Below are 17,050 nucleotides of genomic sequence, written 5' to 3' on the forward strand. Positions count from 1 at the left end.
TTTATGGTCCACACACTGGGCCTCCACAACAATGGATTTTCAGTCAACAATCTGAGGGGGTTATGGTATTTGTTAGATGCCTTAAATGTATATTTTCTGGCAAAATCGTTTCTGTCAAAAGTCAGGATAAGTCAAGGGATATTCTTGAGGGGAATTTAATGCAATGGAGAGGCTTTCAACATTTCAAAAAGTGTTGGCAGTAAAACATTTGTTCATAATAAGACATGAACATTTAAAAATATTTAAAAGTGCATTTGTTTAGTTGTCAAGAAGTGTTTCAAACTAATTGACTCAGTTGGATCTGAAGAAGTTAATAAAAGGGGTTTTGGAGGGTGAATATGCCCAATCTGAAACACAAGTGACTTTAGGAACTTGCAAATGCTATCCCTCTGTTAAGCACCTAGATCACCAGAAAACTTCATTTTTGTATTATATTTCTCTGGACCCCTAGAGACTCAACTTTACAGAGTTAGTCTTTAAAAGAGCTTGAGAGACTGGGTGTGGTGGGTCACTCCTGTAATCTCAGCACTTTGGGATGCCAAGGCGGGCGGATCACCTGAGGTCAGGAGTTCGAGACCAGCCTGGCCAACATGGCAAAATGCCATCTCTACTAAAAATACAAACATTAGCCGGGCATGGTGGTGCTTGCCTGTAATCTCAGCTACTTGGAAGGCTGAGGCAGGAGAATCACTTGAATCCAGGAGGCAGAGGTTGCAGTGAGCCGAGACTGCACCATTGCACTCCAGCCTGAGCAAAAAGAGCGAAACTCCATCTCAAACCAAAACCAGACAAGTTTGAGATAAGCTATGGGGGTTGTGGGGGTGGAAGGGAGGCGGTATAAGAAAGACGCCGCTCTCTTTCTCTCTCTTTATATGTGTCTGTGTGTGTGCACTCAGAACTGCCTCAGTGAAGTTGCTTACTGCCTCATACCTAAGTATAGTTCAGGAGCAAGAAAATGTTTGTCTAGCCTCCCCTGAGTAGACATCAAGAATGATAGAATCCACTGTGTTTTGCCTTAGACTTGAGCTTGCTAGCATCTAAAGCCAGGATTTGGGCTCCATTGCTGTTATCTTTCTTTGCCAGAGCTTCTTGATATGATTTCCCCCTTTGAACTTGCTCTTGGTCATGCCAAGGTACTGATATATCTGTTCCAATGCTTGTGGTGACCTTACCATCAAGACTTTGCATGTTATCTGTGGTATATAGAGTGTAAACATGCTAGGAAGTGTTTGGACGGATTGGAAGGATTCTGAAACCACTTCTTTTGCTTTAGAATAAAAAACATCCAGAACTCTGTGCTTGTGGAGTACCTGGAGAACCTTCCAGAGGCCCACACAGAAAAAGACCTTTGATTTGGTCACTGGAACTGCTCTCAGCATACAATGGTCCTAACCTTTGGCTGCTCTGCTTCTTTGACTCACTTCCTGACCCAGACTTCCATTTAGAAAGGAAAACTATGTTTCTGGTCTTTTCCCAACAGGCTGTTCTGCCTGGTTGGCTGTTTAAAGATGTGGTGCTTTGTGATGTGTTGCATCTCAGGGCATCTTTGAGGCATTTCTCCTGACCACCCTGCTTGCAGCTGCCTACTTCCTCTCCCCTTCCAACAGCTGTTCTGATGTCCTGCTGTCATCCTCTGTGTGTACAGCAGACAAGCAGTCTCGCTGCAGCTAGCATCCATCCTGTCAGTGTCGGTGGGCTGGCTGCATTCCAGGACATGGGTAGAGGGATACAAGAGGACAAGCTTGGGAACCAAATGTTGGCAAGGGAATGGAATGAACACAAAGCCCTTTGCTAGTGATCATCAAGGAGGGGTGATAGGAATATCTCTCTCAGTTGATGACCTTTGAATTCTCAGTCTCTGGAAGAACTTTGACATCCAAGGAGCCTTTGTGGGCTAATGTCCTCTAAAAGGAATCTTTGTGTGATAGCGTCCTCTAAGGGCACATGTTTTCTTTAAAGGCTTGTTGTTTTGCAAACTCAGAAAGGTTTCTCCTAGCTCTAATAAGCCTGTGGCTTCCCAGCAACCTGGACTTAGACCCTGTATATTCCAAAAGCAGTGATCATAGAATTAGACAAGCGAAGAAGCTAATCCGATGGTGTACATAGTTTGTAGCGTGTGTTAAACTTCAGGGTGAGGAATGTGTAAAGTGGAGAAGAAGTGGCAGCTTATACCTTCCTACCCATCTTTCAGGATGAACTGAGAGTACTGATGTTCCTTTCCTTTCAAAACTGGCACAAGGAAAATTTTGGAGAAGAAATTGGAGGTCATGCCACAAATCCTGAGCTGGGGAACCACATGCTGCGGTGGAAATAGGAGCACAGAGGCTAGATTTCCAGGCCATTTTGCAGTGGGAGGTGGATGGGACATTGTGATAGCTTTAGTTTTCAGGAAACAGAAAGGAGAAACACAATGGGAAATGGTGAGACAAATGCGATTGACATTTGTCATTTTTGGCTACCTAGTATATGAACTACCTTTTGTGTCTGAGAAATTTCCTCTCTAAAGACCAGAGAACCCCCGTTCACTAGCCCTCCCTGCAGCTCAAGTGTCGGTGTGTACCTTAGGGTGGATCCCTCAGATGCACCACCCCAGCCTTTGAACAGGGAGCCAGTGGCACAAAGAAGCAGAAACAGGAGAGAACCCATTTGGTTGTAGTGGGGGCAATACTGCCAACATTCAGCTCCCTGGGTTCCATGGGAACTGGAGAGCCTCACTGGTCTTGGGTCTCTGCTCCCAGCTGTCTTCTAAGCCCAGTGTTCTTGAAGAGTTTGTGAGCTACCTCATATCCTTTGAAAAAAGTGTATATTCTGCGTAAGTCAGACATAGTTTCTGTTGCTGGCAAAATGAAACTTCAAAATGAAACCAGAGCTGCCTCTGACTCTCACCCCACGTATTTGGATCAAACTCAGATTTCCTAGAACAGCAGCCTTCTGATGCCCAGGCCTCAGTTCTGAACTTTGGAGGCTACAACCTGGCCTGCTTATAGACGGGGGACCAAATGAAGGTAAAGAGGAGATGGGTGAGGAGAGGACCAGGTGGCAGGGACATATGATCTGGTCAGGGAACAAGAGCAAGCAAGTGGCAGCACTAAGGGTTCAACACAGGGAGGGTCTGAGAAGACTGAGGTGTGGGCAGGGAGGCGGGCATGGTTTGTGACTCTGCTAGATTCAGAAGGTTGAGGATGAGGGACTCACCCTGAGTTGTGTTTGCCCAGGAGGCCCGACTGGCTGAGCAGGGCAAGCCCAGGGTAAACAGAGAAAAGCATGCCAGTTTTCTAGATGAGGAAGGCAATGTGTCAAAATCTCTCACTTTGGCTGAATCCTAGAAATAAAAATGGGCATTAATGAAAACACTGTTCACATTTGAGTAAAGTCTGTTGTTAATAACAAAATACCAGTGTTTCTCCCAGTGGAGAAAAGCAGAACTCTACGAATGACCATGTTCTCTTCTTTCCTGTGCTTTGGGGGCTAATGTTGATAACTGGGGTTTAGCACATTAAAGAATAAGCCATGCAACCCACCATCTGGAGAATCTATGCGATTCCCCTTCAATCGGAGCTGACTGTACACACACACCTTGAGACCTAAGCAATCTAATAGCACCAGATATTTCCGTAGGAAGCAAATTAATTAGACATTTCTCTAAAGATATAGTCCAGTTGGGGTTAAAAGTTGGAAAAGTTCTTTGTAGTACTGGGGACAAAGGAACCAAGGTTGTATTTGAAGCAGAGAGTGGTTGAAATTACGGCACAACCTGCAGGCCAGGCAACATTCTGGAGTCTTTTTTTTAGGCTAAGGATAGGTGCTTGGTTACCCAATTGCTGGAATTAGTACTCCAGCTACCTATACAGCCCTCCAATATTTAGAAGAGTGGCCCAGGTATTAGGAAGAGCATGGCAGAGACTTATGAATTTTCAGAGGTAGAGGAATTCATTAATTTATCTATGCATTTGACAAATACTTATTAAACACTTTATATACTTTCTCACCATGGAAATTGAGATAATGCTCTTATTTAATCCACACGATAGCCTGAGATAGATCTATTTGTTATCCTCATTTTACAGATGAGGAAACTGAAGCAACTGTTCAAAAAGAGGATATCAAAAGGGACAGGCATTGATGATGTTATCAGAGCTTCTTTCTAGGGAATCTCAGCCTCACATGGTGGAGTATGACCAAAGGAAAAAAATAGGGCTCTCCACATACTTTCTTGGCAGTCAATGAGGGTCAGGGTTGATTTTGTATCCCTAAAATGTCACATGAAGTTCATAGGCACTTCCAAAGGGGCAGTCTAGCAAGTAAAAAGTAGATGTGGGGCTGTGTGGAGTCTATCGTTTGGGTAATCTTTTTCAAACAGTAGGAATATACCAGCTTGTAAAGATTTGCCCACTTAGCTTCAAGTCTCTCTGAATACATTTCCCCCTGCTCTATGAATAGATGAAGACATACAAATGGAACTCTTTTGATATTCTTAAATGAAAAACATGATATGGAATAGCAGATAAATACAAACAATTTCTTATCCAGCGAAGAGCTCCAGAAATATTTTGACTTCATTTAAAACAGTTATATAAATATGTGCTGGTGGATTTTTTTTCTAAACCAAATACCCTGAAGGATTTTAGTTGTCTATATACAGCTTCTTGCTTGTGGAAAATGTTGACTTCCTGGTTATTTTGACTTGTTGTGTTCACCTGAAATTTTGCTTTTGCAAAGTAGCTTTTCTTATGGTTCAGTGGCATTGCCTGTCCAGTGACAGGAAGTGATGTTCTTATTGGGACTAATACGTGTTATGGCCCTAGAACCAGCAGAATCTACCCCTGCTTTTTTCCACATTCTTCTTTCTATAGAAGAGAAGGGAATGGGATTCCACATGGCATTCACTGCTTTGGGCATACCGAGATTTCGTTGCAAAAGGAGAAACAGCACCAGCAACTAAGCATGTTAGCCCATTTTATTTTACTCCTTCTATGATTCTTTGCCACTTAGCAATGCCAGTCAATTGATTTGGGACTGGAAATACATTTCTTCTACAATCTTCTAGTTTTCTTTTATAAGAACATAACTTTTATCTGATACTGTTCCCCACTACTCTCCTTTCAAATGTAATATTTGTGTCAGTGCTTGAAAGTGAACTGAGTTGAGTTCTCATGGCCCATAAAAGAACATATTCAAAATGTATCATTTTCTTCATGTCACAGATAAAAATAAGATCATTAATTGTATATAAAATTTCCATATGATTAAAAAATTTTAATTTTGCAATAATTTATGTTAGATTTACATTAAAGTTGCAAGGAAGGTACAAAGAGTTTCTGTATGCCTTTCACTCAGTTTCTCCTAATGTTAACATCTTACATAATCATGATACCATTTTCTTTTTTTTTTTTTTTTTGGAGACTGAGTCTCGCTCTGTCGCCCAGGCTGGAGTGCAGTGGCTGGATCTCAACTCACTGCAAGCTCCGCCAATCGGGTTTACGCCATTCTCCTGCCTCAGCCTCCCGAGTAGCTGGGACTACAGGCGCCCGCCGCCTCGCCCGGCTAGTTTTTTGTATTTTTTAGTAGAGACGGGGTTTCACCGTGTTAGCCAGGATGGTCTCGATCTCCTGACCTCGTGATCCGCCCGTCTCGGCCTCCCAAAGTGCTGGGATTACAGGCTTGAGCCACCGCGCCCGGCCCATGCTACCATTTTCAAAACTGAGAAATTGACATTGGTATTTTGCTATTAACAACAGACGTTACTCAAATGTGAACAGTGTTTTCATCAATGCCTATTTTTATATCTAGGATTCAGTCAGGATACCACAGTGTATTTAGCTCAAATGTACTCTACAACTTTATCAAATTCATGTATTAGTGTTAACAATTTTTTGATGGAGACTTTAGAGCTTTCTATATATAAGATCATGTCGTCTGCAAGCCAAGAACAGTTTAATTTCTTCCTTTCTGATGTAGGTGCTTTTTATTTCTTTCCTTTCCCTGATTGCTCAAGTTAGGATTTTCAGTACTATGTGAAATAGAAGTGGCAAGAGTGGAGATCCTTGTCTGCAACCCCCACCACCCAGATTGAAGCGATTCTCTTGCCTCAGCTTCCTGAGTAGCTGGGACTACAGGCACGTGCCACCACACCTAGCTAATTTTTGCATTTTTAGTAGAGACGGGGTTTCACCATGTTGGCCAGGTAGGTCTTGGACTCCCGATTTCAGGTGATCCACCTGCCTCAGCCTCCCAAAGTGCTGGGATTACAGGTGTGAGCCACCACCCCTGGTTGGTTTATGACACTTTTTAATGTGCTGTTGAATTCAGTTTGCTAGTATTTTTTTTGAAGACTTTTGCACCTATGTTCATCAGGGAAATTGGCCTGTAATTTTCTTTTCTTCTAGTATCTTTGTCTGACTTTGATATAATAGTAATGCTGGCCTTGTCCAGTAAGTTGGGAAGTATTTCCTTCTCTTTAGTTTTGGGAAAAGCTTGAGAAGGATTTGTATTCTTTTTATTATTTTGTAGAACTCAGCAGTGAAGTTATCCAGTCCTGGGCTTTCCTTTGATGGGAAACTTTTTATTTTTGATTCAATTCTCTTATCCATTATTGCTTTGTTCAGATTTTCTTCATGATTCAGCCTTGATAGCCTGTATGCGTCTAGGAATTTATATTTTTTCTACGTTTTCCAATTCGGTAGTGTATAATTATTCATAATAGTCTCATGATTATTTATACTTTAGTTGTAATGTCTACTTTTTCATTTACAACTTTGAGTCTTCTATTCTTCGTCTATCCAAAAGTTTGTCAGTGTCCTCTTTTTGAAAAACCAACCCTTAGTTTCATTGATCTTTTCTGTTGTTTTTCTAGTCTCTATTTCATTTATTTTTGTTGTGATCTTTATTATTTCCTTTCTTCTACTAACTTTGAGCTTAGTTTGTTGTTCTTTGTCTAGTTCCTTGAGGTGTAATATTAGCTTGCTTATGTGGCCTTGTTCTTTTTGATGTAGGTATTTACTGCTGTAACCTTCCCTCTTAAAAGTGGTTTTGCTGTATCCTGTAAGTTTTGCTGTGTTTTATGTCTACTTTCATTTATCTTAATGTTTTTTCATTTCTTTTAAAATTTCTTCTTTGACCCATTCATTGTTTAGGAAAACGTTGCTGAATTTCTATGTATTTGTGAATTTCCCAAAATTTCTCCTGACACTGATAGGTACTTTCCTACCATTGTGGTAAAAACATAATACTTGATATGATTTAAAACTTCTTACATTTTTAAGACTTGTTTTGTGGCTTAACATATGATCTATCATAGATCATATTCCATGTGTGCTTGAGAAGAATATATGTTCTGCTGCAGTCATATGAAATGTTCTATATGTGTCTATTAGTTTTATTTGGTCTAAGGTATAGTTTACATTTGATATTTCATTACTGATTTTCTGCCTGAATGATGAGTCCGTTGCTGAAAGTGGGATGTCAAAGTCCCCCACTATTATTGTATTATAGTCTTTCTCTTTCTTCAGATCTATTAATATTTGATTTATATAGTTAGGTACTCTGACGCTGGGTGCATTTATATTTACAACTGTATATTGTCTTATGAATTGGCCTCTTTATTATTACATAATGAAATTCCTTGTCTCATTTTACAGTTTTTTTTTTACCTTAAAGTATATTTTATTTGATATAAGTATAGCCAATCCTGTCTCTTTTGGGTTCCAGTTGCATGGAATATCTTTTTTTCGTTTCTTCACATCTTCGGTTTGTCCATAAAGGTGAAGTGAGTACTTTATAAGCAGCATGTGATTGAGTCCTGCTTTTATCCATTTATCCATTCTATGTATTTTAATTCAAGAGTTTAATTCATTTACATTTAAAGTAATTATTGGTATGTAAGAATATATTACTGCCATTTTATTGTTTTTTGAGTGTTTCCTTGATCCTTTGTTCCTTTCTTCCTCTCTTGCTGTTTTCCTTTGTGATTAGGTGAGTTTCACTAACAGTGTGCACTGATTCCTTACTTTTTATCTTTTGTGTTTCTTTTTGTTGTTGTTGTTGTTATTTGTTTTGTTATTTATTTATATTTTTTATTATACTTTAAGTTCTAGGGTACATGTGCACAATGTGCAGGTTTGTTACATATGTATACATGTGCCATGTTGGTGTGCTGCACCCATTAACTCATCATTTACATTAGCAATATCTCCTAATGCTATCTCTCCCACCTCCCCCACCCCATGACAGGCCCCAGTGTGTGATGTTCCCCTTCCTGTGTCCAAGTGTTCTCATTGTTCAGTTCCCAACTACGAGTGAGAACATGTGGTGTTTGGTTTTCTGTCCTTGTGATAGTTTGCTGAGAATGATGGTTTCCAGCTTCATCCATGTCCCTACAAAGGACATGAACTCATCCTTTTTTATGGCTGCATAGTATTCCATGGTGTATATGTGCCACATTTTCTTAATCCAGTCCGTCATTGATGGACATTTGGGTTGGTTCCAAGTCTTTGCTATTGTGGATAGTGCTGCAATAAACATACATGTGCATGTGTCTTTATAGCAGCATGACTTATAATCCTTTGGGTATATACCCAGTAATGGGATGGCTGGGTCAAATGGTATTTCTAGTTCTAGATCCTTGAGGAATCGCCACACTGTCTTCCACAATGGCTGAACTAGTTTACAGTCCCCCAACAGTATAAAAGTGTTCCTATTTCTCCACATCCTCTCCAGCACCTGTTGTTTCCTGACTTTTTAATGATCACCATTCTAACTGGTGTGAGATGGTATCTCATTGTGGTTTTGATTTGCAGTTCTCTGATGGCCAGTGATGATGAGCATTTTTTCATGTGTCTGCTGGCTGTATAAATGTCTTCTTTTCAGAAGTGTCTGTTCATATCCTTTGCCCACTTTTTGATGGGGTTGTTTTTTTCTTGTAAATTTGATTAAGTTCTTTATAGGTTCTGGATAGTAGCCCTTTGTCAGATGAGTACATTGCAAACATTTTCTCCCTTTCTGTAGGTCGCCTGTTCACTCTGATGGTAGTTTCTTTTGCTATGAAGAAGCTCTTTAGTTTAATTAGATCCCATTTGTCTATTTTGGCTTTTGTTGCCATTGCTTTGGTGTTTTAGTCATGAAGTCCTTGCCTATGCCTATGTCCTGAAAGGTATTGCCTAGGTTTTCTTCTAGGGTTTTTATGATATTAGGTCTAACATTTAAGTCTCTAATCCATCTTGAATTAATTTTTGTATAAGGTGTAAGGAAGGGATCCAGTTTCAGTCTTCTACTTATGGCTAGCCAGTTTTCCCAGCACCACTTATTAAATAGGGAATCCTTTCCCCATTTCTTGTTTTTGTCAGGTTTGTCAAAGATCAGATGGTTTAGATGTGTGGTATTATTTCTGAGGACTCTGCTCTGTTCCATTGGTCTGTATCTCTGTTTTGGTACCAGTACCATGCTGTGTTGGTTACTGTAACCTTGTAGTATAGTTTGAAGTCAGGTAGTGTGATGTCTCCAGCTTTGTTCTTTTGGCTTAGGATTGTCTTGGCAATGCAGGCTCTTTTTTGGTTCCATATAAACTTTAAAGTAGTTTTTTCCAATTCTGTGAAGAAAGTCATTGGTAGCTGAATGGGGATGGTATTGAATCTATAAATTACCTTGGGCAGTATCACCATTTTCACGATATTGATTCTTTCTATCAATGAGCATGGAATGTTCTTCCATTTGTTTTTGTCCTGTTTTATTTCATTGAGCAGTAGTTTGTAGTTCTCCTTGAAGAGGTCCTTCTCATCCCTTGTAAGTTGGATTCCTAGGTATTTTTTTCTATTTGAAGCAATTGTGAATGGGTGTTCACTCATGATTTGACTGTCTGTTATTGGCATATAGGAATGCTTGTGATTTTTGCACATTGATTTTGTATCCTGAGACTTTGCTGAAGTTGCTTGTCAGCTTAAGGAGATTTTGGGCTGAGATGATGGGGTTTTCTAAACATACAATCATGTCATCTGAAAAAGGGGTCAATTTGACATCCTCTTTTCCTAGTTGAATACGCTTTATTTCTTTCTCTTGCCTGATTGCCCTGGCCAGAACTTCCAACACTATGTTGAATAGGAGTGGTGAGGAGGGCATCCCTGTCTTGTGCCAGTTTTCGAAGGGGATGCTTCCAGGTTTTGTCAATTCAGTATGATATTGGCTGTGGGTTTGTCATAAATAGCTCTTATGATTTTGAGATACATTCCATCAATACCGAATTTATTGAGAGTTTTTTTTAGCACGAAGGGCTGCTGAATTTTGTCGAAGGCCTTTTGTACATCTATTGAGATAATCATGTGGTTTTTGTCTTTGGTTCTGTTTATGTGCTGGATTACATTTATTGATTTGCGTATGTTGAACCAGCCTTGCATCCCAGGGATGAAGCCGACTTGATCATGGTGGATAAGCTTTTCGATGTGCTGCTGGATTTGGTTTGCCAGTATTTTATTGAGGATTTTTGCATCGATGTTCATCAGGGATATTGGTCTAAAACTCTCTTTTTTGTTGTGTCTCTGCCAGGCTTTGGTATTAGCATGATGTTGGCCTCATAAAATGAGTGAGGGAGGATTCCTTCATTTTCTATTGATTGGAATAGTTTCAGAAGGAATGGTACCAGCTCCTCCTTGTACCTCTGGTAGAATTCAACTGTGAATCTGTCTGGTCCTGGACTTTTTTTGGTTGGTAGGCTATTAATTATTGCCTAAATTTCAGAGCCTGTTTTTGGTCTATTCAGGGATTCAACTTCTTCCTGGTTTAGTCTTGGGAGAGTCTATGTGTCCAGGAATTTATCCATTTCTTCTAGGTTTTCTACTTTATTTGCATACAGGTGTTCATAGTATTCTCTGATGGTAGTATGTATTTCTGTGGGGTTGGTGGTGATATCCCCTTTATCATTTTTTTTTGTGTGTGTCTATTTGAATCTTCTCTCTTTTCTTCTTTATTAGTCTTGCTAGTGGTCTATCAGTTTTATTGATCTTTTCAAAAAACCAGCTCCTAGATTCATTCATTTTTTTTTGAAGCTTTTTTGTGTCTCTATCTCCTCAGTGCTGCTCTGATCTTAGTTATTTCTTGCCTTCTGCTAGCTTTTGAATGTGTTTGCTCTTGCTTCTCTAGTTCTTTTAATTGTGATATTAGGGTGTCAATTTTAGATCTTTCCTGCTTTCTCTTGTGGGTGTTTAGTGCTATAAATTTCCCTCTACACACTGTTTTCAATGTGTCCCAGAGATTCTGGTACGTTGTATCTTTGTTCTCATTGGTTTCAAAGAACATCTTTATTTCTGCCTTCGTTTCATTATGTACCCAGTAGTCATTCAGGAGCAGGTTGTTCACTTTCCATGTAGCTGAGTAGTCTTGAGTGAGTTTCTTAATCCTGAGTTCTAGTTTGATTGCACTGTCATCTGAGAGATAGTTTGTTATAATTTCTTTTCTTTTATGTTTGTTAAGGAACTTTACTTCCAACTATGTCGTCAATTTTGGAATAAGTGCGATGTGGTGCTGAGAAGAATGTATATTCTGTTAATTTGGGATGGAGAGTTCTGTAGATGTCTATTAGGTCTACTTGGTGCAGAGCTGCATTCAGTTCTAGGATATCCTTGTTAACTTTGTGTCTTGTTGATCTTTCTAATGTTGACAGTGGGGTGTTAAAGTCTCCCATTATTATTGTGTAGGAGTCTAAGTCTCTTTGTAAGTCTCTAAGGAATTGCTTTATGAATCTGGGTGCTCCTGTATTGGGTGCATATATATTTAGGATAGTTAGCTCTTCCTGTTGAATTGATCCCTTTACCATTATGTAATGGCCTTCTTTGTCTCTTTTGATCTTTGATGGTTTAAAGTCTGTTTTTATCAGAGACTAGGATTGCAACCCTTGCTTTTTTTTGTTTTCCATTTGCCTATGTGTGTATCTGCACGTGAGTTGGGTCTCCTGAATACAGCACACTGATGGGTCTTGACTCTTCGTCCAATTTGCCATTCTGTGTCTTTTAATTGGAACATTTAGCCCATTTACATTTAAGGTTAATATTGTTATGTGTGAATTTGATCCTGTCATTATGACATTAGCTTATTATTTTGCTCACTAGTTGATGCAATTTCTTCCTAGCATCGATGGTCTTTACATTTTGGCATGTTTTTGCATTGGCTGGTACTGGTTGTTCCTTTCCATGTTTAGTGCTTCCTTCAGGATCTCTTGTAGGGCAGGCCTGGTGGTGACAAAATCTCTCACCATTTGCTTGTCTGTAAAAGGTTTTATTTCTCCTTCACTTATGAAACTTAATTTGGCTGGATATGAAATTCTGGGTTGAAAATTCTTTTCTTTAAGAATGTTGAATATTGGCCCCCACTCTCTTCTGGCTTGTGGAGTTTCTACCAAGGTATCTGCTTTTAGTCTGATGGGCTTCCCTTTGTGGGTAACCCAACCTTTCTCTCTGGCTGCCCTTAACATTTTTTCCTTCATTTCGAGTTTGGTGAATCTGAAAATTATGTGTCTTGGGGTTGCTCTTCTTGAGAAGTATCTTTGTGATGTTCTCTGTATTTCCTGAGTTTGGATGTTGGCCTGCCCTGCTAGGTTGGGGAAGTTCTCCTGGATGATATCCTGCAGAGTGTTTTCCAACTTGGTTCCATTCTCCCCATCACTTTCAGGTACACCAATCAGATGTAGATTTGGTCTTTTCACATAGTCCCATATTTCTTGGCGGCATTGTTCATTTCTTTTTACTCTTTTTTCTCTAAACTTCTCTTCTCACTTCATTTCATTCATTTGACTTTCAATCACAAATACCCTTTCTTCCAGTTGATCGAATAGGTTACTGAAGCTTGCACATTTGTCCTGTAGTTCTCATGCCATGGTTTTCAGCTCTATCAGGTCATTTAAGGACTTCTGTACATTGGTTATTCTAGTTAGCCATTTGTCTAATCTTTTTTCAAGGTTTTTACCTTCTTTGCGATGGGTTTGAACTTCCTCCTTTAGCTTGGAGAAGTTTGATCATCTGAAGCCTTCTTCTCTCAACTCATCACAGTCATTCTCTGTCCAGCTTTGTTTCATTCCTGGTGAGGAGCTGTGTTCCTTTGCAGGGGGTGAGGCGCTCTGATTTTTAGAATTTTCGGCTTTTCTACTCTGTTTTTTCCCCATCATTGTGGTTTTATCTACCTTTGGTCTTTGATGATGGCGACGTACAGATGGGGTTTTGTTGTGGATGTCCTTTCTGTTTGTTAGTTTTCCTTCTAACATTCAGGACCCTCACCTACAGGTCTATTGGAGTTTGCTGGAGGTCCTCTCCAGACACTGTTTACCTGGGTATCAGCAGAGGAGGCTGCAGAAGAGTGAATATTGCTAAACAGCAAATCTGGAAGCCTTGTCTCAGAAGGGTACCCAGCCCTATGAGGTGTCAGTCTGCTGCTAATGGGGGGTGCCTCCCAGTTAGGCTATTTGGGGGTCAGCGACCCACTTGAGGAGGCAGTCTGTCCTATCTCAGATCTCAAACTCCGTTCTGGGAGAACCACTACTCTCTTCAAAGCTGTCATACAGGGATGTTTAAATCTGCAGAGGTTTCTGCTGCCTTTTGTTTGTCTATGCCCTATCCCCAGAGGTAGAGTCTACAGAGGCAGTCAGGCCTCCTTGAGCTGCGGTGGTCTCCACCCAGTTCGAGCTTCCCGGTGGCTTTGTTTACCTACTCAAGCCTCAGCAATGCTGGGCGCCCCTCCCCCAGCCTTGCTACCACCTTGCAGTTAGATCTCAGACTGCTGTGCTAGCAATGAGGTAGGCTCTGTGGGCATGGGACCCTCCAAGCCAGGCATGGGATATAATCTGGTATGCTGTTTGCTAAGACCCTTGGAAAAGTGCAGTATTAGGGTGGGAGTGACCCTATTTTCCAGGCGCTGTGTGTCAGTTTCCCTTGGTTAGGAAAGGGAATTCCCTTCCCCCTTGTGCTTCCTGGGTGAGGCAATGCCTCGTCCTGCTTCAGCTCTCGCTCGATGGGCTGCACCCACTGTCCTGCACCCACTGTCCAACACGCCCCAGTGATATGAACCCAGTACTTCAGTTGGAAACACAGAAATCACCCATCTTCTGTGTTGCTCACAGTAGGAGCTGTAGTTTGGAGCTGTTCCTATTTAGCCATCTTGGAACTGCCCCTTCTTTTGTGTTTCTATTAAATATTTTTGTTTTCTGGTTACCATGAGGCTGACATAAAACATGTCATAGTTACAACCGGCTGTTTTGAGATAATAACTTTGATTGCATGAACACATTTTGCACTTTTATTCAACCCTTCTCAATTCTTTTGTTGTCACAACTTACATCTTTTAATATTGTGTATCACATAACAAATTATTGTAGTGATAGTTCTTTTAAATATTTTTGTCTTTTAATCTTCTTACTGAAGATATAAGTGATTTATACACCACCATTACAGTATAAGTGTATTCTAAATTTAGTTTGTTTGTTCCTTTTTTTTTTTTTTTTTTTGAGATAGAGTCTTACTCTGTTGCCCAGACTGGAGTACAGTGGCATGATGTTGGCTTACTGCAATGTCTGTCTCCCAGGTTCAAGCGATCCTCCTTCCTCAGCCCGCCTAGTAGCTGGGATTACAGGCACTTGCTACCACGCCTGGCTAATTTTTGTATTTTCAGTAGAGATGGGGTTTCGCCATGTTGGCAAGGGTGTTCTCAAACTCCTGACCTCAGGTCATCCACCTGCCTCGGCATCCCAAAATATTGGGATTACCGGCATGAGCCACTGCACCTGGTGGGCCATTTCTTTTACCAGTGAACTTTATACTTTCCTATTTTTTGTGTTACTTAGCATTCTTTTCTTTCAGCTTGAAGAACTCCCTTTAGCATTTCTGGTAAGATGAGTCCAATGGTAATGAATTCCCTCAGCTCTTGCTTGTCTAGGAAAGTCTTTATCACTTTTTCTTTCCTAAAAGACAGTTTTGCCAGTTAAAGTATTCTTGGTTGAGAGGATATCCCCTCCTCCTGCCCATCCAGCATTTTGTAAATATGCCATCTACTCTCTCCTGGCCTATAAGGTTTCTGCTGAGAAGTCCACTGCTAGGCTTATTGGAACTCCTTATATGTGATATGCTTCTTTTCTCTTGCAACTTTCAGGATCCTGTCTTTGTCTTTAATTTTTGGTAGTTTGATTATAATATGTCTTGGTGTAGTCTGCAATTTTGTTTGTATTGAATCTGATTAAAAATCTTCGACCTTCCAATATCTAGATATTTCTGCCTTTCCCCAGATTTGGGAAGTTATTTGCTATTATATTTTTAAATAAACCTTCTGACCCTTTGTCTTTCTCTTCTACTTCTTGAACTCCTATAATTTGAAACTTTGCTTTTTTGATGCTCTCCCATAAATTCTATAAACTTTTAAAATTCCTCTTCTTTCTTTTTCCTTTTGTTTCTCTGACTGGGTAATTTCAAATGTCCTATCTTTGAGCTCACTGATTCTTTCTTCTGCTTCATTGAGTCTGTTATTGGGGATCTCTATGGAATTTTCAAGGTCGGTTATTGTGTTTTGTTAGCTTTCAATTTTTTTTATAGTTTCTATCTCTGTTAAACTTCAAATTTTGTTCATATATTGTTTTCCTGATTTTGTTTCATTGTCTATCTGTATTCTCTCATAGCTCACTGAACTTCTTAAAGATTATTACTTTGAACTCTTTGTCAGGCAGTTTGTAAATCTCTGTTTCTTTAGGGTCAGTTTGCTGGTGCATTATTTTGTTCCTTTGGTGGTGTCATGTTTCCCCAATTGTTCTTGATCCTTCTGGTTATACATCAATGTCTGTGCAGACTGGAAAACTCTTTTTCTGGGAAAACTCTCCACCAATCAGTCTGTCCAGAGATTCTGGGCAGGGTTTCTGACATGGTCTGCAGGTGGGCTTGTGCTGGAATCTTATGGTGCCTGTGTCAGCAAGTAGGTGGGCCTGGTGCCTCTGTCTCTAGGGCTGGGATTGGAGCCTAGATCCACTGGGATGGATCTTTTGATTGAGTCTGCAGGAGTGGGCCTGGAGCCTACAGGGGCCAACCTGAAGCCTGGCTCTGCAGGGGTCAGCCTGAAACCTAAGTGTGCAGATGCTAACCTGAAGCCTGGGGATATGGGGTCATGCCCAGTCCTGGGGGTGGTTTGGAACGTGGGGCTACTGGGGATGGCCTGGCCCTGGGATGTTCAGATCAGAGCCTGAGTCTGTGAGGGCTGACCTGGTGCTGGAGTTTGCCTGGGGTGGGGCCACTGTGGTGGGCCTAGGGCTTCTGGGTCCAGCCCATTCCTGGGGCCAGTCTGGAACCTGGAGCCACTGGGGTCAGCCTCGTTGTAGGGGAGGCCTGGAGGCTCAGTCTGTGGGAACTGACCTGAAGTCTGGGGCTATGAGGACCTGCCCGGCACTGGATTTTACTGGTGCAGGCCCAGTGATGGGGTTGAAGGCAAAGTCCAGTGCTCACTTCCCTCTATTTCCTCCAGGTATCTCAATTTACATTGTGCTACCTGGATTCGGGAAGGGATGATGTGAGTAATGTGTAACTGTCTTTCTTATCCTCTTCTATGCATTGTTTCTTATTTCTGTGTTATACCCAGGTGCTGTAATCTCCTAATTTCCTCAGCTCTGCGAAGGTATTTTTATACATGTTATTCAAATTGATGTTTTCTGGAGGAATGAGTGCTGGAGAGTCCTATGCTGCCATTTTGCTGATGTCTGTACTCCTGTTTAGTTATTGAAATTACTGATGTGGTTTGATTTATTTTTAAATTTTAATGTGTGAGATTTTATATATACACACACTGCTTTTTTTCCCCCTTCTTTCTTGCTGTTACATAGATTCATTAAGGTTTTCTTATTTTGTCTTTTCTCCCTCTGCTAGTTTAGAAGTCTCTTTTTCCATTATTACAATATTGTTCATTAAAAAAAATGCATACTTGTCTTAACAAAGTCTAAAGTTAATATTGCTTCTCTCCTCCTGAGAGTTAAACTATTCACTAATCCCCATCTTCCATATTATTGTTGTCTAATATAGTAGTTGCACCTTGTTTTCAACCCTCTCAA

At 40.5% G+C, this 17,050-nt stretch overlaps 1 long non-coding RNA gene across 1 annotated transcript in view; it reads left to right on the top strand.

The window, feature by feature from the left end:
- Positions 1-5,312, top strand: part of LOC139363613 (uncharacterized) — a 47,452-nt gene extending 42,140 nt beyond the window's left edge. The window contains exons 5-6 of the long non-coding RNA XR_011624287.1: positions 2,911-3,020; positions 4,068-5,312. This is a non-coding gene — a long non-coding RNA (uncharacterized lncRNA). The remainder of the gene's footprint in view (positions 1-2,910; positions 3,021-4,067) is intronic.
- Positions 5,313-17,050: the final 11,738 nt, after the last annotated feature.

Source organism: Macaca nemestrina, chromosome 6 (assembly GCF_043159975.1).
Source record: "Macaca nemestrina isolate mMacNem1 chromosome 6, mMacNem.hap1, whole genome shotgun sequence".
Taxonomy (NCBI): Eukaryota; Metazoa; Chordata; class Mammalia; order Primates; family Cercopithecidae; genus Macaca; species Macaca nemestrina.